At 36.8% G+C, this 27,950-nt stretch overlaps 1 pseudogene; it reads left to right on the top strand.

The window, feature by feature from the left end:
* The window catches only part of LOC131991432 (apolipoprotein B-100-like), an 85,382-nt pseudogene that overhangs the window by 43,899 nt on the left and 13,533 nt on the right, over positions 1–27,950 (top strand).

Here is a 27,950-nt window from a genome sequence, read left to right as displayed (position 1 = left end):
GCGGGCCAGCTCTGGTTGTCATTTGGTACAAGTTTTTGCGGGCCAAATATAATTATACCAGAGTTTGACACCTGCTTTAACAGAAGGAAACCAAAACCAGTTCATGCTTGGTAAAAGTTGTAATGTAAAGTTGCATTTAAGGATATTATAGTGCAAGGGTGAATGAATTTGTCACTATAAAAATAAACCATGACAGCACTGTAGTAGTAACGACCATTAAAGGGACATTTTGACATTTTCAACCTGGCCCCAGGTGACTAATTAGGACAACAATTTTTTAAATTGGTCCAGTGTTGACCGAGAGTGCTGCAGCGGTGCAATTTTGCATCATCAATTTATATCCACTTAAGGTGGGAGGCGAGAGGTGACTTGTCGTGGCAACATGAGTGAGAGTTTGAGAGAGAAGTTTGTAGTGTTGGAGTACAGAAAGCGAAGCTGTTATCTAGGAGATTTACAGTTGTCGTGGCTGGAAAATTAGCTGATTTGGAGACCACAAGATTTCAGAATAGATAGATAGATAGATTACTTTATTCATCCCCGAAGGGAAATTCGGTTGTCACAGCAGTCCGGTATTCAAGTACAATAAAATACAATAGAATAAAATACTGAGATAGCATAAATAAAAACAACAATAGAAAAAAAAACACAGAATAGAACAAGGACACTTAAGAAGTTAAAAAAGAACATCAGTTGGTAGGATGGTTGGCAAGATGATGGTAATAATTAAACTGGTGATATGATGGAAACAATGCTATATTGACTAGACGGTATATAATAATAATAATAATAATAGTACAGTATATAATATAATATATATAATATAATATGTAATAGATAATAAACAATATAAAAATAAATAAAATGAAAAATATAAATAAAGTAATTTTAAATAAAATAATATGATATATAATAATAATAATAATAATAATAATTAAGGCTGGTATAATAATAATAGTAGTATATTACAGTATATAGTAATAATAGTAATGGCAGCAACAGTATATATAATAATAATAGTAATATTAATAACATAGCAAAGTGTCGTGCATAGATTTAGTGCATTTGAGTAATGTTGGAATGAGACTTCTCCTTGAGGGACACTTGGTTGTCAAGTTAATAGTCAGTCAAAAGGTAAAGGAAAAACATTGCCTTTCTCTGTAGGGTCCCTTTTCCATAATGTTTTTCAACTCCTAGAACGGGGATGGGCAACAGGAGGCCCGGGGGCCGCATACGGCCCGCACCCTCACTTGAAGTGGCCTGAAATCTTAAAATTGCAGTGTAAAAATGCACAAAATTAATGTTGCAATTAATGTTGGTCTGCTGTTCTTGCACTGATAAAAAAAAGAAATCACAGTAAGTGGTTATTTTTAGCTGCTTAAAACCTTTTATTTACTATTTATACTGTTAAACATGCATTTGAGCATGAAATATGTTAAGTTACTGCACTGTTAACATATTTAAAATAGCAGTTTCATCATATCTGGTTAAGTGCACGCTCCTATATGTGGCCCTGTGGTAGTGAACATGAATAATTGTGGCCCCCTGCAGCATTTAAGTTGCCCATCCCTGCCCTAGAATAACAATCTGAGCCTGTTGGAGGCAAGAACAAGCACTTTAAGTGGAAATAAATTGATAGTTCAAAATTGCCCAAAGGATTACATTGAAGCCTTTTTTGTGGCTGCAGCACTCTGGCTCAATACTGGACCAATTTCAAAGATTGTTGCCCTCATTAGTCACTTGGATACGAAATGATCGGCCCAAGGTGGAAAATGCCACAGTTTGCCCTTTTTGGAGAACACTTTGTAGCAATTTTATCTGAAAAGGGAAACTCCAGCCCTTTACAGCCACCATTGGAGGGAAAAGTGTTCAAACTATGACAGATTGTTGATGTATGGTGTACAACTTAAAGTGAGAGAATGTTTGCAGACCAAGACTACAGTAACGATGAATATTTGAATTTCAGGATTGTAGAACCTGATAATGTAATAAATTCCCGATAATGTAATAAAAATCTGCACTTGAGTCCATTGAAAATGTAATAAAACCTGATAATGTAATAACTTCCCGATAATGTAATAAAGTGCATTTCCCAATAATGTTATACACTTTTTTTTAACCAATAATGTAATAAAGTATAACATTAATGGGAGGTTATTACATTATCAGGTTAGCCTTCATTTTGCAAGTCCTGATTATTTAATAATTCCCGATAATGTAATAACCCCAATAATGAAATAAAAAACTACACTTGAGTCTATTGAAAATGTAATAAAACCTGATAATGTAATAACTTCCCGATAATGTAATACACTTTTTACCAATAATGTATAACATTAATGGAGGTTATTACATTATCAGGTTAGCCTTCATTTTGCAAGTCCTGATGATGTAATAATTCCCCAATATTGTAATAATGTAACAGCAGACCACCCATTACTTGGGTTCAAGTGGTGATACTGTGTATCAACTCTAGCTCAGAGCTCTAGCGCCACCAACAGGTCAAAGTTGAATCTTTATTAACTTTTGACTAAAGGTGCTTGGTCAAAGTCAAGTCAAAGTTTATTTATAGACATTTAAAAACAACCTCAGTTGACCAAAGTGCTGTACAGTTATTAAAATAGAATAAATCATACACAAATGGGTATAAATAAAAACAATGAAAACAATAAAATACTAAAAACAATAAAATAAAATAGTAATAAAAGCTCAATCCAAATCAGAGTTAGAGATAAAAAGACAAAAGGGTAAAAAAGTAAAAAAGAAAGCCATGGATTGTTGCGTAGCTGGGACTGAACGCCAAGGAGAATAAATAGGTTTTAATAATGTTTTGGTATTATACTTTATTACATTATCGGGAAGTTATTACATTATCAGGTTCGCCTTCATTTCGCAAGTCCTGATAAGTCCTGATAATGTAATAATTCCCCAACAGGTCAAAGTTGAATGTTTATTAACTTTTGACCCGTTCATCCATTTTTCACAAAAGAGGTATCCATGACAACACGAATGCATTTAACAGCTTCTTGAAATCTAAAGTGTTATACTTTATTACATTATTGGTAAAAAGTGTATTACATTATCGGGAAGTTATTACATTATCGGGTTTTATTACGTTTTCAATGGACTCAAGTGCAGATTTTTATTACATTATCGGGGTTATTACATTATCGGGAATTTATTACATTATCAGGTTCTACAAGGATTTTAACCCAACTGCTATACATTCATTTTAAAACAGGGGTGTCAAACTCAAATACACAGTGGGCCAAAATGTAAAACTTGGACAAAGTCGCGGGCCAACATTGATATTTATTGAAAAAATGGACCTAAACAAGTTCAAACGAAATGGAACAAGCAAAGCTTGATATAACTTAATATTGCAAACATGCAAATAAAACAAACAAACAAACACATCAATGGCATTCATTTCTTAAATAAAATTTAAATAAAAATCGTATGTCCCTTTATTTTATATGAGGCCTTCTTTAAATTTCAATTTAACAGTAATCTTTTTCCACAGGCTAAAAATAAATGTAAGAATAAAATAACAATAATAAACCAAATGACTAATAATAATATCCTTCAATGAATGTGCAGCCATTCAAGCCTTGGACTAGCAAGAAAAAGTGCATAAAGACAACTTTAATTGTTGCTCAGTTTGCTCCACACTGATCTACTGTGTTCAAGCCAAAACACCAGCAGAGCATTCTGGGATTTGTAGTATTTGTGCTGTATAATACCGGCGGGCCAGCTCTGGTTATCATTTGGTATTTCCTCGCGGGCCAAATATAATTATACTGCGGGCCAAATTTGACCCACGGGCCAGAGTTTGACACCTCTGTTTTAATATGATGTTATTGTTGATAGTGGCATATATCATTGCATCACATTGCATTTAGACATGTAGCGATCTTACAGATGCTAATAAAATCTGTACAATTCATTTGTAGCTTCTGCCAGCAAAAAAGCTGTGGGACTCTGATGAGCTGGCCAAGGATGGAAGGAAAGGGATGCTTCTCGGAGAGGAGTGGAGGGACAACGCATGGGGATCACCTCGTGAGTGGCTCCTCTGTCTTTGTGTCTTTGTATTCTCACTTAGCTTTTCTTTCTTCCAGATGCAGAATTCATTATAAGATCTGATAAGATGTGCAGATTTTCTTCACAGTAAAATAGGGCTGCAACTAAAGACTATTTTAATAGTCGACTAGTCACCGACTATTGAAACGATTAGTCGACTAGTCAGATAATTATTAATTTTTTCTTAAATTTAGCATGAAGTTGCTTTAAATATGTGGCAAATGATAATAAACACAAGAAAGATGGGTACTTAAATGAAAAAAGCATCTTTTATTCAACAATTCAGCTGCTGATTCACACAAAAAATAAATAAACCTCTGTCCATTTTTTCTGGACAGGAAAATGTGTTTTATAAAACTGTATTTCTGCTCCATCAAGTGGGTGGAACTGGTTCTGGGTTCTGGATGTAGTCTGGGTTGAACTGGGCTCACCTGTTGGAACCGCGTATCACAGACCAGAACCAGTACTGACCATAGACTGTATAAATATAAATATATATATATATATATATATATATATATATATATATATATATATATATATATATATATATATATATATATATATATATATATATATATATATATATATATATATATATATATATATATACTGACTCAGTGAGGAGCTTGTTGCTGCTGCACATCTGCTTCTTCTGCAGAAATTTAATTTATAATACGTTTGTCAGACATAACGTTAAAGCTCTCTTTTAAAGCGAAAAAATGCGCTTATAAACGAAACGTATGGAATTCATTGTCGACTATTTCTATTATCGATTTTTGTCGACAACGTTGACGAATCGTTGCAGCCCTACAGTAAAATGCACATTCCTCAGCGAGTGACTATGATTTTCAGTGTTTTCCTTCAGCTCCACTTCATGTACACGACTATTCAGATATTTGATCACGGCTTCTCATTCAGATCATTCAGTGTCTCAGCCAATCATGGTGCAGCGGCGACCAGGCCAGAGTTTCCATGGCAATGGTGATGCCAATTCTGTGCTTTCACCTCGCTCAGAAGGTGGAGGCCTGGGGGTGAGCATGGTGGAGTACGTCCTGAGCTCCTCGCCTGGCGACAAGATGGACGGACGCTACAGGAACGGAGGCTACGTAAGTTCAGCTCCCGCCTCATTCATTCAAAACACTTGTTCTCAAGGGCAGCTGTTCTCAACCTTGGGGTCGGGACCCCAATTGGGGTCGCGAGATGATTTCTGGGGGTCGCCAAATCATTTTAGAAGTCAGCGTGTGTTGATGTGTTTTAGTCGTTTTGGTCACTTAATGTCTTTTTTTGATCATATTGTGTCTTTTTTTGGTCATTGTGTCTTTTTTTGATCATTTTGTAGTCAATTTGTGTCTTTTTTGGTCATTTTGTGTCTTTTTTTGGTAATTTGTGTCTTTTTTTTTTGATCATTTTGTCGTCAATTTGTGTCTTTTTTTGATCATTTTGTCGTCAATTTGTGTCTTTTTTGGTCATTGTGTCTTTTTTTGTGTCTTTTTTGGTCATTTCGTGTCTTTTTTTGATCATTTTGTCGTCAATTTGTGTCTTTTTTGGTCACTTAATGTCTTTTTTTGGTCATTTTGTGTCCTTTTTTTGGTCAATTTGTGTCTTTTTTGGTCATTTTGTTTCCTTTTTTTGGTCATTTTGTTTCCTTTTTTTGTATGATCTGAACTGTGCGTGTGAGATTGTGTTCAGTGAGCGGGGGTCATGGACAACATGCATGTTAAATTGGGGGTCGCGACTCAAAAAGGTTGAGAACTACTGCTCAAGGGTGCCACATAGTCTGACCTAATCATTTTTTTTTTTTCTTTCTTTCTTTGAATGCAGGGTGGAGGAGATGTTGACCAGGACGGGAGAGAGAAGATTGATGCCCAAGAGAAAGTGTCGCCCTTTGAAGAGGACAAGAGTCCAGAGAAGAAGGTGGGAGATGAGAACGATCCTGCTAAAGCCAACGGGAGAGGTCTACTAAACGGCATGGACAGAGACTGCAAAGACTTCAAGTATGTTTTTCATTTACACAAATATAAAGTAACTGTGGTGGTTTTAACCCATAAGAACCCACGGTGACAACCATGTAACAAACACTTGAAATATTCTAGAACAGGGGTCTCAAACTCAAATTACCTGGGGGCCACTGGAGGCAGTATCAAAATGACCAAAAAATCTAAATTACTTAAAAAAGACACAAAAAAGACAGACAAAATGACTTAAAAAGACACAAAATGACTAAAAAAGACACAAAATGACTAAAAAAGACACAAAATGACTAAAAAAAAGGACACAAAATGACAGAAAAAAACTAAATTACTTAAAAAAGACACAAAAAGACAAAATTACTTAAAGACACAAAAAGACTAAATTACTTAAAAAAGACACAAAATGACCAAAAAAAGACATAAAATGACTAAAAAAAGACACAAAATGACAGAAAAAAACTAAATTACTTAAAAAAGACACAAAAAGACACAAAATTACTAAAAAGAGACACAAAATGACTTAAAAAGACACAAAATGACCAAAAAAGACATAAAATGACTAAAAAAAGACACAAAATGACAGAAAAAACCTAAATTACTTCAAAAAGACACAAAATGACAGAAAAAAGACACAAAATGACAGAAAAAAACTAAATTACTTAAAGACACAAAACCCCCCCACAAAATTACTAAAAAAAGACACAGAATGACCAAAAAAACCCCACATCTGTGATATATCCCCCATAACTTTCCTTTATGGATAACTGGCTCTGGGTTCTTATGGGTTAAATTCAGACTATGAACTCTAACCTAGATTCCCAGAAACAGGGATGCAAATTAACTGCTAACCAACAAGACTGGCACCTTGCATGCAGCTGCAACACAAACATCAGAGTTGACTCTCCCCAGGCAAGCAGACAAACACTGTTTGTGCAAGTGGAACACCTTGTACAGTTGTCTAACTGAGCTATTCTCAACCTTGGGGTCGGGACCCCAATTGGGGTCGCGAGATGATTTCTGGGGGTCGCCAAATCATTTTGGAAGTCAGCTCTGTCTCAACTGTGTTAAAGTGATCATGTGTTTCAGTGTTTTTGGTCATTTAATGGCTGTTTTTTTTTTAGTAAATTTTTTTTTTTTTTGTCATTTTGTTTACTTATTTGGTAATTTTGCGTCCTTTTTTGGTAATTTTGCGTCCTTTTTTGGTCATTTTGTCTTTTTTTGTTAATTTTGTGTCTTTTTTTTGTTAATTTTGTGTCTTTTTTTGGTAATTTTGTGTCTTTTTTTATCATTTTGTGGTCAATTTGTGTCTTTTTTTTGGTCATTTTGTGTCTTTTTTTTAGTCATTTTGTGTCTTTTTTGGTCATTCATTTTTTTTCTTTTTTGGGTGATCTGAACTGTGCATGTGAGATTGTGTTCAGTGAGCGGGGGTCGTGGACAACATGCATATTAAATTGGGGGTCGCGACTCAAAAAGGTTGAGAACTACTGGTCTAACTGAGCATGTGAAAAATACAGGTGATTTTTTTTTTTTTCATTTATCCTTTATTTCTCAATAATCATTGAGGGCAACCCCTCATTTACAATTATGTCGAGTACAGAGAAAAACAATGGAGAACAAACGGCACAGACAAAACACTTGAAAAAAACATTAAAAACAGTTGCCGTGAAAGGAAGATTTTCAGTTATTGGTTATCATAGTTTTAACCTGTTACTATTCAGAAGTATGATATGAAACTAGAAGCTCCAAGGAATCTATAGAGCCCCACCCAGCATGTTGGGGAAGTTACCGCGTCAGGAAGTTGCTGAAAAAACGCTGCAAAGATCTGCTATTTTGGTGATTTTCAAAGTGGTCATGTGACCTCTGACGTCACACTATCTTAATGAAAATAGACCCCAATTGGGGTCACGAGATGATTTCTGGGGGTCGCCAAATCATTTAGGAAGTCAGCTCTGTCTCCACTGTGTTAAAGTGTTCATGTGTTTGTCTTTTTGGTCATTTAATGTCTTTTTTTGGGTCATTTTGTGTCTTTTTTTGGTCAATTTGTGTCTTTTTTTTGGTCATTTTGTCTTTTTTTGGGTAATTTTTTGGTCAATTTGTGTCTTTTTTTTTGTCATTTTGTGTCTTTTTTTGGTCAATTTGTGTCTTTTTTTTGGTCATTTTGTGTCTTTTTGGGTAATTTTTTGGTCAATTTGTGTCTTTTTTGGGGTAATTTTTTGGTCAATTTGTCTTTTTTTTTGGGTAATTTTTTGGTCAATTTGTGTCTTTTTTTTTGGTCATTTTGTGTCTTTTTTGGGGTAATTTTTTGGTCAATTTGTCTTTTTTTTTGGGTAATTTTTTGGTCAATTTGTGTCTTTTTTTTTGGTCATTTTGTGTCTTTTTTGGGGTAATTTTTTGGTCAATTTGTGTCTTTCTTTTGGTCATTTTGTGTCTTTTTTTGGGTAATTTTTTGGTCAATTTATGTCTTTTCTGGTAATTTTTTGGTCATTTTGTTTCTTTTTTTGGTTGATCTGAACTGTGCGTGTGAGATTGTGTTCAGTGAGTGGGGGTCACGGACAACATGCATATTAAATTGGGGGTCGCGACTCAAAAAGGTTGAGAACTACTGGTCTATTTGCTGTTTGAGGCCAAGTTTTGTCCTAATGTTGCATATCTGCTGATTAATCTCCTCAGCCCGACCCCTGGGAGCCGCCAAGCTTCCCCCACTGAGGCCGTGGAGAGAATGGGTCCCAGTCAGACCAGCTTGGAGATGATGGCCCAGCACCACCAGCACGTCCTCCAGCAACACAACCCCGCCCAGAACAAGGCCCCCGAGGACTTCCAGAACCAGGAGGCCCAGAACATGGGGGGCATGGAGCAGCAGGCCGGCGTGGAGTCCCTCCAGTTCGACTACGCTGGGAACCAGATCCAGGTGGACTCCTCGGGGACTCCAGTAGGACTGTTTGACTACAACTCACAGCAGGTCTGTTGAAAGTCACAACTCATCTTTTAAGGCAGGGGTGTCAAACTCTGGCCCGCGGGCCAAATTTGGCCAGCAGAGTAATTTTATTTGGCCCGCGAGGCAATACCAAATTATTATCTTATTATTGTACTATAAAAGCTGACCCGCCGGTATTATACGGCGCATTTACCGCTAATACTACAAATCCCAGCATGCCCTGCTGTTGTTACCCAGAAACGCTCCTCTGTGACAGTCGTCATAGCAACCTCCAGCTAGAGCTGTCTCCCAGCTACCCCTTCCCAAAAATGGAGAAAAGAAAGGCAGAATTTATTAACCTGTTGAAAAAGTTTATTTTGATATTTAAATCAGAAGGATGCAAATAGAAAAGAGGCATACGATTTTTATTTAATAAATTAATGACATTGATGTGTTTTTTTTATTTGAAATTTGATTTTGCATGTCTGCACTATTTAGTTATATATTGTATGTTTTATAAGCGTTGCTGGTTCCATATTTAACCCATTGAGGCCTGAAATACCGCTGGGCGATTTTAAAATAAACCTCGAATTTTCTGGAAATTCTGGAAAAATTCTGGAGAAAAAAAGTGTGAACTCTGCCACTAAATAATAGATTTTTCAGCCTCTGTAGCAGATAGAAATGAAATTCAAAAAGTATTTGAGAGCTTATACAAAATACTACAAAACGACAAACGCTTTCCAGGCTTCAATGGGTTAATGTTAAAGCAAAACATGTTTGGTATATATTAAAAGGTTTATTTGTTCAATGTTGGCCCGCGATTTTATTCAAGTTTTACATTTTGGCCCATTGTGTATTTGAGTTTGACACCCCTGTTTTAAGGGATCTAACTGCTAAGTTTGCTCAGCAGATTGTGATCCTTTTCTCCTTTGTTTCTGCAGTTGTTCCAGAGATCTAACGCTCTGACTGTTCAGCAGCTCACTGCAGCTCAGCAGCAACAATACGCCCTGGCTGCAGCCCAGCAGCAGCATCTGGGTAAGTGCTGTTGGTCTTACTCCGTATGTCATTTTTACATCTATTTTTGGTCATTTTGTGTCTTTTTTTGCTCATTTTCACATCTATTTTTGGTCAATTTGTGTCTTTTTAGTCATTTTTACATCCATTTTTTTGTCATTTTGTGTCTTTTTTGATCTATTTTTGGTCAATTTGTGTCTTTTTAGTCATTTTTACATCTATTTTTGGTCAATTTGTGTCTTTTTAGTCATTTTTACATCTATTTTTGGTCATTTTGTGTCTTTTTTTATCTATTTTTGGTCAATTTGTATCTTTTTAGTCATTTTTACATCTATTTTTGGTCAATTTGTGTCTTTTTAGTCATTTTTACATCTATTTTTGGTCAATTTGTGTCTTTTTAGTCATTTTTACATCTATTTTTGCTCATTTTTACATCTATTTTTGGTCATTTTGTGTCTATTTTGATCATTTTGTGTCCTTTTTTGGTCATTTTTACATCTACAGTCATGGAAACGTTCTTGATAATAACCCAAATCATTATGAGTAAAACCATGTTGTGTTACGTCACTGCGACAAACCCAAGACTAGGAAAAGACTGATATGAAACAGATTACTACCTTTTTACTCTTTTTTACTCTTTTTTTTGGTCATTTTATTCCCTTTTTTTTGTAATTTTGTGTCTTTTTGGTAATTTTGTTTCTTTTTTGGGTCCTTTTGTTTCTTTTTCGGCCGAAGTTACAGTTAAACTACTTTTTTTTCTCCTCTCGATCTGTTTTTGAAGTTGTATTGTCATTTGAATGAGATGTACTATGGAAATCTGAATCTCCTTCCTGTTTCTCATGCGCCCCAGCTGGCCTTGCTCCTGCGTTTGTGCCAAACCCTTACATCATCAACGCCCCGCCTGGAGCTGACCCCTACACCGCCGCTGGGCTGGCAGCAGCAGCCACACTCGCAGGTGATCACGCTGCACATTTTAACCCCATGTTCACCCTCTGGAGTCCATCTATTGATTGAAAATACACTGAACATGTTTTATTGATTGATTGTCTTTATTTCGAACATGCAGGCAATAAAAAAACAAGTTTAAATATTAATAGATAGAAAAAAATAGATAGAAAAAAGCAAAAAAATTGAAAAGAAACAGACACTTTCTGCAAGTAGGAAGAAGTTAAAAAAAACATATCTAGTATATACATACATATATGAATAATCAATATAGTCACATACAAATATTATAAATTAAATATATACATATACTATAAACAATTTATATTACATTGTGAAAACCTATACATGTATATTATAAATTACTATATATAAATATTATAAACATAATACAATTACCATGTATATTACAAAATTACAGTCTACAAATGTACATATGTATTTACAGTAATAACTTTATTTATATATCGTATGTAGACAAGCTGAGAAAGCCAGTTGAAAGAGCAATCATAGCAGTGTGCCATTTATGTTTCTAGACCATTTTTAAAATGTGAATTTTCTTTCTACAATGAAAACTATTACTATTTTTATATTTACATGCAAATACTGTTTTATAGTTTTATTATTTTTTATTTTTTATGCTGTTTTTGTGTGTATAAATGGTAAAAAAAAAAATGTTACATTTCCAAAGACACTATATTTTGGGTTCCTGGCAGCTTTATACTTTAATTAAAATAAATAGAAAAATCTGACAGCCAAGTTTGTGTGGAGAAAAAGGAGCCATGCATGTGATGTAAGAGACAGAAATTAATGCATAGGAAGTTGACAAATTTGAACCAAAATCTCCTGGACTTCAGAGGTTTAAAGCCTTTATTAAAATGTATTTTTGCTGCTGTGCCCAGTTCAGATAAAGTTATTTGGTAACACTTTACAATAACCAACTAAGTTATGTTTATAGATGGTTTATAAACCAATTATTAACCATTTACTACTTATTTAATCTTTAAATGTTTTCAACCAATTTCTTAAATGTATATGAATCTTTTCTAAATCATTAACATACTTAATATGGTGTTAAAAATGTTATAATGAGTGCAAATTAAACTATTAATAAACTAATAGTTATTTAATTGTTTCTTTATGGTAAAGTAACTATAAACTTACATTAAAATACCATCTATTTGCCATTTATAAATTATTAGTTAGTTAAACATTAATAAATTATCTATTTTCCATTCTAAATGGCCTATATATGGTTTATAAATGATGATTAAACATCTGTTTACCATTTATAAATGATGGTTATTGTAAAGTGTTACCAGTTATTTTAATGATCAGTTGTACAAGATGTGTGTGTAACGTTAAAATGTTTCCCTCAGGCCCCACAGTGGTTCCACCTCAGTACTACGGGGTTCCTTGGGGTGTTTACCCAGCCAACCTTTTCCAGCAACAGGCTGCATCAACTGCCAATCACTCAGCTAATCAGCAAGCATCCAATCAGGGACCAGGACCAGGCCAGCAACAGGTAGGAAGTGTTTAATGCGAAGAGTAATTTTTTTTGTGTTTGCCAACTGTTGAGATTTGAACTTCACACTACATTTTACATTTTTATTTATTTATACATACTAAATCTTTATCTTTTTAAGTATTTCGTAATATCGTCAAGAATATCATTATCGCAAAAATTGCCTGAAATATCGTGATATTCTTTTAGGGCCATATCGCCCACCCCTACCCTAGTGCAGCTATTCTCAACCTTGGGGTCGGGACCCCAATTGGGGTCGCGAGATGATTTCCGGGGGTCTCCAAATCATTTTGAAAGTCAGCTCTGTCTCCACTGTGTTAAAGTGTTCATGTGTTTTAGTCTTTTTGGTCACTTAATGTCTTTTTTTGGTCATTTTATGTCTTTTTAGGTCATTTTGTGTGTTTGTTTTTTTTTATCATTTTGTGGTCAATTTGTGTCTTTTTTTGGTCATTTTGTTTCCTTTTTTTAGTCATTTTGTGTCTTTTTTTGGTCATTTTGTTTGTTTTTTGGGGTCATTTTGTGTCTTTTTTGATCATTTTCTGGTCATTTTGTCTTTTTTTGGTCATTTTGTGTCTTTTTTGGTCATTTTGTGTCTTGTTTGATCATTTTCTGGTCAGTTTGTGTCTTTTTTGGTCATTTTGTGTCTTTTTTGGTCATTTTGTGTCTTTTTTGATCATTTTCTGGTAATTTTGTCTTTTTTTGCTCATTTTGTGTTTTTTTTTTAATCATTTTCTGGTCATTTTGTGTCTTTTTTGCTCATTTTGTGTCTTTTTTGATCATTTTCTGGTCAATTTGTGTCTTTTTTATCATTTTCTGGTCATTTTGTGTCTTTTTTGATCATTTTCTGGTCAATTTGTGTCTTTTTTTGGTAATTTTGTTTCCTTTTTTTGGTAATTTTGTGTCTTTTTTTTTTTTTATATAAATGATGATTAAACATTAATAAACTATCTGTTTACCATTTATAAATGATGGTTATTGTAAAGTGTTACCAGTTATTTTAATGATCAGTTGTACAAGATGTGTGTGTAACCAGGACCAGGCCAGCAACAGGTAGGAAGTGTTTAATGCGCAATTAATGTGAGGGATGTTTTTGCTCTGGGCGATTTGGGTCCAACATAGAAAACAGAGTACAAAGTACTTTCTGTTAAATTAAAATGTTCTGTGTTTTGTTTTCCAAATGAGGTTGTCAGTTAGAAATTGGGGCATATACCTCTGCACACTGTGGTGGAAAGTAACTAAGTACATTTACTCAAGTACTGTACTTAAGTATAATTTTGAGGTATTTGTACTTTACTTGAGTATTTCCATTTTATATAACTTTATACTTCTACTTCAATACATTTTAGAGGCAAATAATGTACTTTTTACTCCACTACATTTAGCTGACAGCTTAAGTTACTTTTCAGGTCAAGATTTAACATGAAAAAATGTAAATTTAAAATGACTACACTTTTTTAATGAATCTAATAACAGTATATTACGTGATTAAAATGAGCCCTACCTTTACAAAATTAAAATGCTGCTTACATAAATGCATCAATAATAATCTCGTAATATATTTACAATATATAAAACAAACTGAGTGGGTCCATTCTGCATAACGAGTACTTTTACTTTTGATACTTTAAGTACATTTTGATGCTGATACTTTAGTACTTTAACTTAAGTAAGTTAGAAATGCAGGACTTTTACTTGTAGTGGAGTAATTTCACAGTGTGGTATTAGTACTTTTACTGAAGTAAAGGATCTGAATACTTTCACCACCACTGTCTGCACACCAATCAGAATCAGTACATTTGAATTAAACATATGATAACAGTTGCCTAGCAACCTAAACAATCAAATCTGATTTAACCAAAAAAGCAGTCTCAAAAGAGCAGATTAGCTGAACTTTAACTTCCTCATTTCACTTTTATATCTTAAAACAAGGTTTCAGGTGCTTTAAATGCATGTTTAAAAGCTTTGAGTATGTTTTTTTTAGCATCCTGTGGTGTTGACAGTATGTTTACCTTCTCCTCCAGGTGATGCGCACTGGAAACAACCAGAGACCTCTTACACCTGGACAAGGCCAGCAGAGTCAGCAGGAATCTCTAGCTGCAGCTGCTGCTGCCAACCCTGCACTGGCATACGCAGGAATGTCTGGTTGGTAGAACACTTAGCTAACGTCTAGAGCAGACCTGGGCATTTAGAAGTCAATACTGCAATGCTTTTATTTTGAAAAAGATAGCAAACATTAGCATTAGCACTAGAGCTAACAAGCACTTTTACTATAGTTAAGACAACAAATATAGCCACTAATATATATGACAGAATAAAATAAACTCTAACAAACTTTGTTTCCTGTCAGTCAGCCACTATAGAAGCCTTTTGATACTTTATATCAACTTTATATTAATTATGACGCACTCGTTATTATTTACCGTTCGTTTTTTCATTTAACCGTTCTACCAGTTATTTCCTGTCACTACCTTTCAAAATTAAAGCACCCGTTTCACACTGGACGGCACCTTTTCAAAATAAAAGCATCACAAGATTGTTAAACACCTTGAAAATGTACAAACATGAAAAACAAGCTATATATTACAAATATACCAATAGGAACCCTGCTAAAGGTCATTTACAGTTATAAATGGAAAAGTGATATAGTGATTGGAGTATTTACTACTTTTTACTGCTATATTTGATTTACTCCATATTAACAATCTTATCATAACATGTATTCCTATCAGTAGCAGCTCAAAACCAGATAATTTACTGTATTTTATAAAGCGATCAAATTAATATTAAGCAGAATTTAGTTCAGAGTTTTGGTCCGGCCCCTGCAACCTTCGTGGTGTTGGTCATGTGGCCCCTTGGGGAAATTAATTGCCCACCCCTGATCTAAAGCCAAAGAAATAAGAGCCAACTAGGACTGCGCGCAGTACTGAACGGGCCCTCGCAGAGTGGAGCCGTCGGGGGAGGGCACGTCGGACGCGGCGCTGTTGGCTCAGTCCCTATGTGTACCAAATTGCATGTCTCCTACCACTGTGCTCGGGGTTGGTGCATAACATGTGACTTCCTGTAGCCAGCAGGGGGCGCTATGACTGTGTGTCAATATTGACACGTGGGTGTGTTCCGGGCTGGATCCTAATCACGTGTGTGAAATTTGGGACAGATTGGACAAAGTCTGTCCAAGTTAGACAGTCTCATGTGTTATGGCGAGACGCCATATTTTGCCGCCATGCCACGCCCACATAGTGTGACCGTCAGTAAAGATTTATATAAGTTTTGATCCCAAAGGCCTTGTGATGATACTGACCAAGTTTGAAGTCCATGGGACGAAATCTGTCGGAGGAGTTATGTAAAGCATGCAAGGTGGTCATTTAATGAAAGGGGGCGTGGATAAAGCATAAGGGGCGGGGATTTTTGAAATATTGTTATGTAGAAGTGTTAAGGGCTGGACTGTGATGAAGCATGAGAAGTTTGGACCAGATCAGACAAAGAATGGAAAAGTTATAACGATCTCGTGTTTCATGGCGAGACGCCATAATTTGCCGCCATGCCACGCCCACATAGTGTGACCGTCGGTAAAGCTTTATACAACTTTTGATCCCAAAGTCGTTGTGATGGTACTGACCAAGTTTGAAGTCAATTGGATAAAATCTGTAGGAGGAGTTCGTAAAAGTATGCGACCTGGAAATGGCGAAAAACGATGACAAGTGCAATATTCAATCCAAGATGGCCGACTTCCTGTACGTTTTCGGGTATGGGTTCTTGAGGCTTTTTGGTGCGTCTTCCCATGATACACATATGTACCACCTTTCGTGTGTCTATGTGAAAAAAACCTATATTGTGAGTATGTTTTGAAAATTTTGAGGGGGCGCTAGTGAGTCATTTTGCAAGGTCCATTCCCGCGAATACCAGAATACGTAAATTTCAAATCTTATTAATGTATATTCCAAATATAGCGAGTTTTTGAATATGATAAAGGCCTCAAATAAGCGATTTATTCCCCCTAAAAATAATAATAATAAACGGACCAATTTCAATAGGGTCCTCGCACCGTTAGTGCTCGGTCCCTAAATATGTCTTCTGCCTGATGTGGACTTTTGAATGTCACTTTTAAAAATGTTTGGTAGTAATAAAATATTTTAGTCCTTGTTCTCACACATTAAACCCCTCACTTTGAGTTGAGTGAAAATGGATTTATAAGCAGTTAACTATAATTTCTGATTCCTTTTTGTGTTCTTTATCTTCTCAGGTTATCAGGTGTTGGCCCCTGCTGCCTATTATGACCAGACCGGGGCCTTGGTGATGGGCCCTGGGGCCCGAGCTGGTCTAGGCGGGCCGGTACGTCTAGTCCAGACCCCTCTCCTCATCAACCCTGCAGCAGCACAAGCTGGTAAGATCCAGTCCATCATTATTATTTTTTATATGATAATCCACTTCTTCCTGCTATTAATGAGCCTAATTTGATCAATCGAAGTTCTCCTATTACCCCTCAGTGGTTCAAACAAACACTCCCCATATCTGTGAAAAGTGCTATAGAAATAAACTTTACTTAAGCCGTGTTTCTACTAGGGGGAAAAGTGGCCATCGGGAAAAAAAAAAAAAAGCCCTCTCAAAAGTCCTCTCACTCTGTGTGTCTCCACTACCAGTTAGCCCCCAGAGGGATTTAGAGACTCTGGAGGTGACGTTTGGTTTTCACCGTCGCTAACTGTGCACAACGTCAGCAGCTGAAGTCTCCGCTGATCATAAACATAGAGATTGTACACAGTTAGTAATGCCGTTAATTCACAGAGTGTGGATTTGTCTTCAGTCGCTTTCTTGAAAAATAGTCACTCAGGCCCGTTTACACGAGGACGCTCGCGGGTAAAAACGACAAAATATTTTATGGGAAGTGCCTTTCGTTTAGACGGTGACGGCGTTTTTGGGGCTTAAAAATCTGAAACCACCCTCCAAAGCGTAAAAGTGTAATCCTCTCCTCCGTAGCGTGTCGTCTACACTGACAAGACACAAAACTCTGATCTGATCTGCTCACGTCACGTATGTGTTTACGTCACATACATGCTCCAGGACAGGAAATAAAGAAACGTGGGATTATTTCCATGGTGGGACCTTCAAGCTGCTCTGGCAGCTCTAATAAACTTACAGGAGTCTTTCCACCAAATGTCCAGGATATGTACAGATAGTATTAGTGAACAGAGAAGGATCTGGAATTACCTCCATCACATTCTGGATGCAGCGATTGGTGGGAGGAGCCAGACGGCTGTGAACGAGACCTGGGAGCTCTAGTGATGGAGGAGAACTTTGTGGAAGGAGTAGCTGATGAAAATGTGTGGCGTGAAAACTTCTGCATGCCCAAAGATGCTCTTATGGCTTAAAGTGATGCCGCCTGGCTGCATACAATCACATTCACACACTTTTGCGTCACCGTATGCAGCAGATTTCCTCCTGAAAACGCTCGTCTAAACGAGGAATAAAAAGTGAAGACGCGACGCCACTTTTGCGTCTTCTGTTCAGACCGTCCTCGTGTAAACGAGGCCTAAGGGGGTCTGAAAAGTCGCTAAATTTAGCAACAAAGTGGCTAAGTTGGGAACACTGCTTCGCCGGCTTTTACAAATGGCGTGTGTTGTTGGCCTGTAGAGTACTACGTCACATCCTGCTTAGCGATCTATCCAATCAGTAACCAGGCTGTTTTCAGGGGAGAATAAAGACCCTGCTCTACTTCAGGGACTAAAAAAGTCCAGACAAAAGCCGGCTCCGGACTGCTCGTATTCAAATTAGAGGCGTTTTGGCGAGTGAGACCCGCCTCATTCCGGGTATTGCCCGCTAGTGGAAACAGCCCTTTACTTGCAGGGTATCCGCGGGGTCTTGAAAAGTATTAAAAGGTGATAAATCAATTTTGGGAAAATTAAGACCCTTAGAAAAGTTGTGAAAATACTTTTTTAATACTTTTTAAGTCTTAAATTTTGAAGGTATTTTTTCTCTCAATTCACTGTCCAATAGTTTGGGTCCTGAAAACATGGCAAGCGTGTGTGAATTTATTTGTTTCATAAAAAAAAAAAAAGATGAACCGGTACATGAAAAAACTACTCTCTTGTGGATGCGTTTGGAAATTGTCTCCGAGAGCGGCAGAGCGCACTCCGAAATTCATGAAGTACACTCTGGCGCTCCCAGTGCATATTACGAACGCACCTTATGTCACACGATGCCCTCAGTGCGAAAAAAACGGAATAGAAAGCTTGAATGAACGGTCATGGGCAATTGCAAGTTTGCGGAGTAGGGCTGCAACGATTCGTCGACGTTGTCGACAAAAATCGATAATAGAAATAGTCGACAATGAATTCCATTGTCGACTATTGTAGCCAGACGTGTTTTCTCACTTCATTACAATCTCTGCCGAGAGTGCGTCTCTGTCGAGTGCGAGCAGTAACGTACACAGAAATGGCGGCGTCCAACACAGCTACGCGTACGCGTAACTTCGGAAGTTTGGGAGCATTTTAGCCTGGATACGGCGAATAAAAAAAATTAATAACTGATGTAAATGGTTACATATTGAAGTGGCGGTGAGGTATTAAAAAGTATTGGGAAGGTCTTGAAAAAGTCTTAAAGGTATTAAAATTAACTTCAGGATTCCTGTATATACCCTGACTTGCCTACTGACTCCCCCTCTCCTCTCTCCTCCAGCAGCAGCTGGGGTGCCATCATCCGGCTCTGGTAACAACATGTCGGGTCCTCCAGGGAACGGGCTGTACCGCTCCATGCCTCAGCCTCAGCCCCAGCAGCAGCAGCAGCAGGCCCCCCCACAGAACAGCGGCCTGCCCTCCAGCTCCTTCTACGGCTCCGGGTCGGTGCCCAACACCTCCCAGAGCAGCTCCCTGTTCTCCCACACCTCTGCTGCCCAGCAGCCTCAGAGCTCCTCCCTGGGCTTCAGCAGCACCGGAGGCTCCCTGGGCGTCGGCCTGGGCTCCGCCCTCGGAGGCTTCGGCTCCTCTGGTCAGTCACTCTTGCCACAAGTTAACTGAAGATTAACCTAACTTTTTTTTATTTATTGCCAGTGGGCACAAGAACATACAACATAACATAAACATAACAAGGTGAGGATTGTGCATTAACCCATTGAAGTCTGGAAAGCGGATATGTCGTTTTGCAGTATTTGTATAAGCTCTCAAATACTTTTTGAATTTCATTTCTATCTGCTACAGAGACTGAAAAATCTATTTAGTAGAAGCGTTGACACTTCTGTTGAATTTCCAGAAAAACTTCAGGTTTTAGGGGCTTATTTTAAAATCGCCCAGAGGTTTTACTGTCGTTTCAGGCGTCAATGGGTTAAGTAAAGCAGCAGAGTCGACATAAGCACGTCATACATAAAAATATAAAGATGCTGCTTGAAAATAGCGAAGTAATGTCAAATAAAATCTTAATAGAGGGTTTGATCTTATCTTTGCGATCTATATGAAATCAGGTCTTACAGTTAACACATAGCTGAGCCATTTTGACCAGTTCTCTTCAAAAATATCAGCTTGGTTTCTTAGTTTAAATGTAATTCTCTCCATAACATATATATTGTAAATTACATCAATCCAATCATTTATTGTTGGTTTGTCTTTCTTGAGGCCATTTCCTGGTAACCTAACTATTTGTTGTTTTCTCACACTGGTTGTCTCTTCATCTTGCAGTATCCAGCTCCACCAGTAGCAGCGTATCTCGCCGGGACTCGCTGCTGGCGAGTTCTGATCTGTACAAACGTGGCGGCAGCAGTTTAACTCCCATCGGCCAGCCCTTCTACAACAGCCTGGGCTACTCCTCCTCCCCCAGCCCCATCGGCCTCACACCAGGCCACTCTCCGCTCACTCCTCCACCTTCTCTGCCCTCCTCTCACGGATCCTCCTCCAGCCTTCACCTAGGTAAGCCTCATACAGGGTTTGTACAAATAGTCAGGCGGCTTAGCGAAAAAAAAGGGGACACGCCGGACAAAAGCACCACGTTTTTTCCACATGCTCTCTATGACCATAGGTTTCAATTTTTGGTAGGAGCCACTTCATCAAGATTGCAGATCGGAGATGGCACCCATATAAAGTCTGTGAGAACCAGTATATCTTCCAAGCCACTTAAAAATGGCCAAGAAAAAGAAACAAAATTACCCGAAAAAGACACGAAATGGCCCAAAAAAGACACGAAATGGCCCGAAAAAGACACAAAATGGCCCGAAAAAGACACAAAATGACAAAAAAGACACAATCACCAAAAGACACAAAATGACAAAGACACAAAATGGCCAAGAAAAAGACACAAAATTACCCAAAAAAGTCACAATGACCAAAAAATTACATAAAATTAAGCAAAAAAGGACTCAAAATGACCAGAAAAGACACAAAATGACCAAAAAAGACACAAAATCCCCAAAAGACACAAAATGACAAAGACACAAAATGGCCAAGAAAAAGAAACAAAATTACCCAAAAAAGTCACAAAATGACCAAAAAATTACATAAAATTAAGCAAAAAAGGACTCAAATTGACCACAAAATGACCAGAAAAGACACAAAATGACCAAAAAAGACACCTTATGTCCTTATTGGCCAATTTGTGTCTTTTTTTTGGTAATTTTGTGTCTTTTTTTTGGTCATTTTGTGTCTTTTTTTTGGTAATTTTGTGTCTTTTTTTTGGTCATTTTGTGTCTTTTTTTTGTCATTTTGTCTTTTTTTGGGTCATTTTGTGTCTTTTCTGATCATTTTGTGATGTAGAAGTGGCTCCTACCAAAAATTGAAACCTATGGTCATAGAGAGCATGTGGAAAAAAAATGTGGTGCTTTTGTCCGGCGTGTCCCCATTCTTCTCAAATCTGGTCCTAAAGCCGCCTGATTAAAAGTCTTATGCATCAATTACAACAAAAATTGAAGTGAATGCGAGCTCCTAGCTGCAACATGTGCATGTGCTACCGTCGTTAGAAGTATACTATGATGATGATTATTATTAAAATATTCTTCTCATTTTTTTCTTACCTTCTCACACTTTCTCATACATACCAATCATGATGGACTACCACCACCACTACAACAGTATCCTGTCATTCTGTGACCTTAGGTGGCCTGACCAATGGGAGCGGGCGTTACATTTCTGCAGCTCCCGGAGCTGAGGCCAAGTACCGGAGCACCGGGGGGGCGTCCAGCCTCTTCAACTCCAGCAGCCAGCTGTTTCCTCCGTCTCGGCCCCGCTACAGCCGCTCTGATGTCATGCCGTCCGGGCGCAGCCGCCTACTGGAAGACTTCAGGAACAACCGCTTCCCAAACCTGCAGCTCCGCGACCTGCCGGGTCACATGGTGGAGTTCTCTCAAGACCAGCACGGATCCAGGTGGCTCAGAGACGCTTTCTGCTGCTTCCTTCTCACACTTTAAAACCTCAGCGAGGGCCTCGTGTCGGTGTTAGGGCTGCAACTAACGACTATTTTAATAGTCGACTAGTCACCGACTATTGAAACGATTAGTCGACTAATCGGATAATTATTCATTTTTTCTTAAATTTAGCATGAAGTTGCTTTAAATATGTGGCAAATGATAATAAACACAAGAAAGATGGGTACTTAAATGAAAAAAGCATCTTTTATTCAACAATTCAGCTGCTGATTCATACAAAAAATAAATAAACCTCTGTCCATTTTTTCTGGACAGGAAAATGTGTTTTATAAAACTGTATTTCTGCTCCATCAAGTGGGTGGAACTGGTTCTGGGTTCTGGATGTAGTCTGGGTTGAACTGGGCTCACCTGTTGGAACCTGGTATCACAGACCAGCACCAGTACTGACTCAGTGACTCACATCTGCTTCTTCTGCAGAAAGGCTCCATGCTGCTCTCTGCTTCAGACTGCATGCATTTAATCTAAAATACGTTCGTCAGACATAACGTTAAAGCTCTTTTAAAGCGAAAAAATGCGCTTATAAAAGTCTGCTTTGCAAACCTTGCAAGTCATTTTTTTATTGCCGTATCCAGGCTAAAATGCTCCCAAACTTTCTAAGTTTTGGTACGTGTAGCTGTGTTGGACGCCGCCATTTCTGTGTACGTTACCGCTCGGCAGAGATTGTAATGAAGTGAGATGCCTCACTCTGTTGGAAAAACACGTCTGGCGACAATAGTCAACAATGGAATTCATTGTCGACTATTTCTATTATCGATTTTTGTCGACAACGTCGACGAATCGCTGCAGCCCTAGTCGGTGTACCAAAATGACACATTTGTTTTCATCTCCACTTCTTTGTTCCAATGTGTCCAGATTTATCCAGCAGAAGCTAGAGAGGGCCACTCCAGCTGAGAGGCAGATGGTGTTTGGAGAGATTCTGCAAGCAGCGTACCAACTGATGACTGATGTGTTCGGGAACTATGTCATCCAGAAGTTCTTTGAGGTTGGACTATTTTTTTTAATAAGTATATTTATGTGTAATTTCAGTAACCACTAGGGTTGTCACGGTACTAAAATTTAACTCGATACCGATATTCACGAAAATAGTCGATACTCTATACCTTTTTCGATACCACAAGGATAAAAACAAAGACCCCAAAATTTAACAGAAATATTTTTATTAACAAGAAAAATGCAACATGTTAAAATTAACAGAACCACAGGTTAAATGTAAACAAAATGTTAAAAATTGTTAAAAAAAAGACACAAAATGACCAAAAAATTACATAAAATTAAGCAAGAAAGGACTCAAATTGACCACAAAATTACAAAAAATTACCACAAAATTACACAAATTGAACAAAAAAGACAAAATGACTAGAAAAGACACAAAATGACCAAAAGACACAAAATGACAAAAAGACACAAAATGGCCAAGAAAAAGAAACAAAATTACCCAAAACAGACACAAATTGACCAGAAAAGAAACAAAATGACAAAAAAGACATAAAATCACCAAAAGACACAAAATGACAAAGACACAAAATGGCCAAGGAAAAGAAACAAAATTACCCAAAAAAGTCACAAAATGACCAAAAAATTACATAAAATTAAGCAAAAAAGGACTCAAATTGACCACAAAATGACAAAAAAAGACACAAAATGACCAGAAAAGAAACAAAATTACCCAAAAAAGACACAAATTGACCAAAAAAGACACAAATTGGCCCGAAAAAGACACGAAATGGCCCGAAAAAGACACGAAATGGCCCGAAAAAGCCATTAAATGACCAAAAAGACTAAAACACATGAACACTTTAACACAGCGGAGACAGAGCTGACTTCCAAAATGATTTGATAGCTGCATTATAAAACATGCATTTTGCAGGATGGCTACAAGTATAAAGAAAATGATATGTAATCAAATGCAAATGTCTATTAACTCCTGCAATAAAGAAGAAAAACGCGTCTATCTTGTGTTTGTGTTGTGCAGTTTGGGAGTGCAGACCAGAAGCTGGCTCTGGCCACACGGATCCGTGGCCACGTGCTCCCGCTGGCCCTGCAGATGTACGGCTGCAGGGTGATCCAGAAAGCTCTGGAGTCCATTTCCTCAGACCAGCAGGTAATTGTAAGTGAGATTATACTTCTTTTTAACAGTGTTTTCTCTAACTTTTTTGTATTGACTTTTTCTTTTCTTTTTTTTAAATCAACCCAACATACACACTACCGGTCAAAAGTTTTAGAACAGCCCAATTTTTCCATTTTTTTTTATTGAAATTCAAGCAGTTCAAGTCAAATGAACAGCTTGAAAGGGTCCAAAGGTAAGTGGTGAACTGCCAGAGGTAAATAAAAAAAGGTAAGCTTAACCAAAACTGGAAAATAATGTACATTTCAGAATTATACAAGTAGGCCTTTTTCAGGGAACAAGAAATGGGTTAACAACTTAACTCTATGGAGTCTTGGGCTATTTTGTCCATTTTTGAATTCTTTTCATGTCTTTGTAGGTCATTTTGTGTCTTTTTTTGGTTATTTTGTGTCTTTTTTTTTAGTCATTTTGTGTCTTGTTTTGGTTATTTTGTGTCTTTTTTTTTTTTAGTCATTTTGTGTCTTTTTTTGGTCTTTGTGTCTTTTGGTCATTTTGTGTCCTTTTTTTTGGTCATTTTGTGTCTTTTGGTGTCTTTTTTGTCATTTTGTGTCTTTTTTTGGTCATTTTGTTTCTTTTTTTTAGTCATTTTGTGTCTTTTGGTGTCTTTTTTGTCATTTTGTGTCTTTTGGTCATTTTGTGTCTTTTTTTGGTCATTTTGTTTCTTTTTTTAGTCATTTTGTGTCTTTTGGTGTCTTTTTTGTCATTTTGTGTCTTTTGGTCATTTTGTGTCTTCTTTTGGTCATTTTGTGTCTTTTTTTTGGTCATTTTGTGTCTTTTTTTTGGTCATTTTGTGTCTTCTTTTGGTCATTTTGTGTCTTTTTTTAGTCCTTTAGTCCAACATAAAATGTGATTTTGAATCTTTTTTTTACTTCCAAAACAACTTTCATTACCATTAATTTCAGAGTACACTGAGACATTAAACTGCATCATTTTCAATTAAATTCTGGAAAAGTTGGTGTGTTCTAAAACTTTTGACCAGTAGTGTATATTACAATCCTAAAAAATTCCACATTTGTTCCCTGATTTCTTCCCTCCAGAGCGACATCGTCCGTGAGCTGGACGGCCACGTGTTGAAGTGTGTGAAGGACCAGAACGGGAACCACGTGGTGCAGAAGTGTATCGAGTGTGTTCAGCCTCAGGCCCTGCAGTTCATCATCGATGCCTTCCAGGGACAGGTGCGTTTATTTTCACATTCCACTTTTTATTATCTAAGTTTTTGAGGTTTTTTTGGAAATGAAAAAATCAGTGAAATGTGATACGACTACACAGAAGAGACTTGCATGTAAGAAACATTTATATTTGTGCATCCATCACATGCACATTAAACATGTTAAAACTTTAAATGCCAAATAAGCATCATGATAAAGAGAACATATGTTTCACACAGGTTATAAAACTAATTAATTTGTAAAGTAATTGTGAGGCTACAAGGCAGCTTTTTTTTGTAAAGCACCTTTCAACAACAGCACAATTCAAAATGCTTTACACAAAATATTAAAAGCATTTAGTTTTCATTAGTTTTCGTTAACTATAATAACCATGGTACATTCAAATATAAAATTTTAAAATTGAAAGCTAGCTGTTAAATTTTTCTTTTGTAATTTAAAATTCTCTACTCATATTACTAAACGAGAGGAGTCAGAAGATCAGAAATGCAAAAAATATAAAAGTATATTCAAATATAAAATAAAATTGACGACCATTGAATGACTGAATACATAAGCTTAAGCAACAAAAATATTGTTTATTTTTGTTCAAGTCCAACAGACCAGTGACATTTTTGCCATTAAGTGTATCAATAGCATATTAATAAATATAGAACATTTCATAAATCCAGGTAGCCTATAGGTAGGTAGACCTTCTGTAAACTAGAATACTTTGGTTTTTGAAGTAAAACACAATCCACGCTAGCTAGCACACTAGCCGCTAGCTGCTATATGTTTAGCATTGAGGTGATACTTGAGGCTGGATGTGCTGCTATGGTGATATGTAAATTCCTTGTTGCATAGCAACACAACCATGCTCTAGTAGTAGAAAGCAAGCTGATAAAAGTTAGTGCAGTATAAAAGATACAGTGCATCAAAGCGGTGGCAAACAAAAAAAGTTGTTGGGAGTTGCAGCAGATCTGCAGTTTCTTCCAGATATGTGGAGCATAAAAACTGAAATGAAAGACACTTTTCCTCCAATTTAGTGCAACTGCCATTCAAGGTTATTATAGTTAACGAAAACTAACGAAATAACGAAAACTAGAATTGAAAAAACATTTTCGTTAACTGAAATAAAAATAAAAACTAGAGTTTTTTTATTGTGTGGTTACAAAACTAAAACTAACTAAAATTATAGTGAAAATGTCCTTAGTTTTCGTTTTTGTCAACTTTTTTCATTCATAATTCAGTGTTTCTATTGGAACATGCAACACATGGTGAATATGTTTACTGAGACTGGGATGTTTACACTAGAACCAAAATACAAAACACCCAGAACTGTAAGAGTTAATAACCTTATTGGGGCTGAGATGATAAACCAAAGGAAATAAAGGCAACATTTATTATGACCACTTTGAATCTCGCACCCAACATATAGCCCATTACAAAAAAACTAAAACTAACACTAAAACTAATAAAAACTAAACTAAAACTAGAAAACTCACTCTAAAAACTAAAACTAACTGAATTTGAAGACAAAAATTCACAACAAAAATCCAGAACTATTATAACCTTGCTGCCATTCTGTATATTGATCCGCCTGTACCTTTTTTATTTCCTTTCTTAGGTGTTTGTGCTCTCCACACACCCGTACGGCTGCAGAGTCATCCAGAGGATTTTGGAGCACTGCACCCAGGAGCAGACTCTGCCCATCCTGGAGGAGCTGCATCAGCACTCTGAACAGCTGGGCCAGGTGAGCACACCTGTCTCCAGCCTCTCATTGATTGCAGACGTGTGTTTGTAGTCAGGCGGCTTAGCTAAATAAAGGGGACACGTCGGACAAAAGCACACATTTTTTTCCACATGCTCTCTATCACCATAGGTTTCAATTTTTGGTAGGAGCCACTTCATCAAGATTGCGGATCGGAGATGGCACCCATATAAAGTCTATGAGAAATGCTATATCTTCCAAGCCACTTAGAAGGTCAATCTTGGTGTCAAAATATACATTTTCTTGGCCAAGAAATCATTTAAAGCTCTTGAGAATATCCCTAGATGATTATTTGATCAAATAGATATGATCATTTTGGCCATGTATTTATGTAATTTCCAACTCACTTCCTAAGCAGTCGAAAGTATATGAATATAGGTCATATACAGTGCATGTATTCTGAAAAATGGATAACGTGCATACATTTAATTGATGAAGCTTAACTTTAATTATCTATTACATTTGCAACTACAAAGATCTGTGCAATCAAGGGCTTTAAATGATTCCTTGACCCAGAAAATGTATGTTTTGACACCAAGATTGACATTTTAAGTGGCTTGGAAGATATGCTGGTTCTCATAGACTTTATATGGGTGCCATATCCGTTCCGGAATCTTGATGGTCGCCAAATCATTTTGGAAGTCAGCTCTGTCTCCACTGTGTTAAAGTGTTCATGTGTTAATGTGTTTTAGTCTTTTTGGTCATTTAATGTCTTTTTTTTGGTCATTTTGTGTCTTTTTTGTGTCTTTTTTTTTGATCATTTTGTGTTGTTTTTTTGTCAATTTGTATCTTTTTTTTTTATTCATTTTGTGTCTTTTCTGGTCATTTTGCGTCTTTTTTTTTGGGTCAATTTGTGTCTTTTTTAATCATTTTGTGTCTTTTTTCTGGTCATTTTGTGTCTTTTTTGGTCATTTTGTGTCTTTTTTTTGGGTCATTTTGTGTCTTTTCTGGTCATTTTGTGATGTAGAAGTGGCTCCTACCAAAAATTGAAACCTATGGTGATAGAGAGTGGAAAAATGTTGGTGCTTTTGTCCGACGTGTCCCCATTAAGTCGCCTGACTATT

The sequence above is a fragment of the Centropristis striata genome, chromosome 18 (genome assembly GCF_030273125.1).
Source record: "Centropristis striata isolate RG_2023a ecotype Rhode Island chromosome 18, C.striata_1.0, whole genome shotgun sequence".
Lineage (NCBI taxonomy): Eukaryota > Metazoa > Chordata > Actinopteri > Perciformes > Serranidae > Centropristis > Centropristis striata.
Note: the sequence above shows the minus strand (reverse complement) of the source record. Positions and strands in the feature narration are given on the sequence as shown.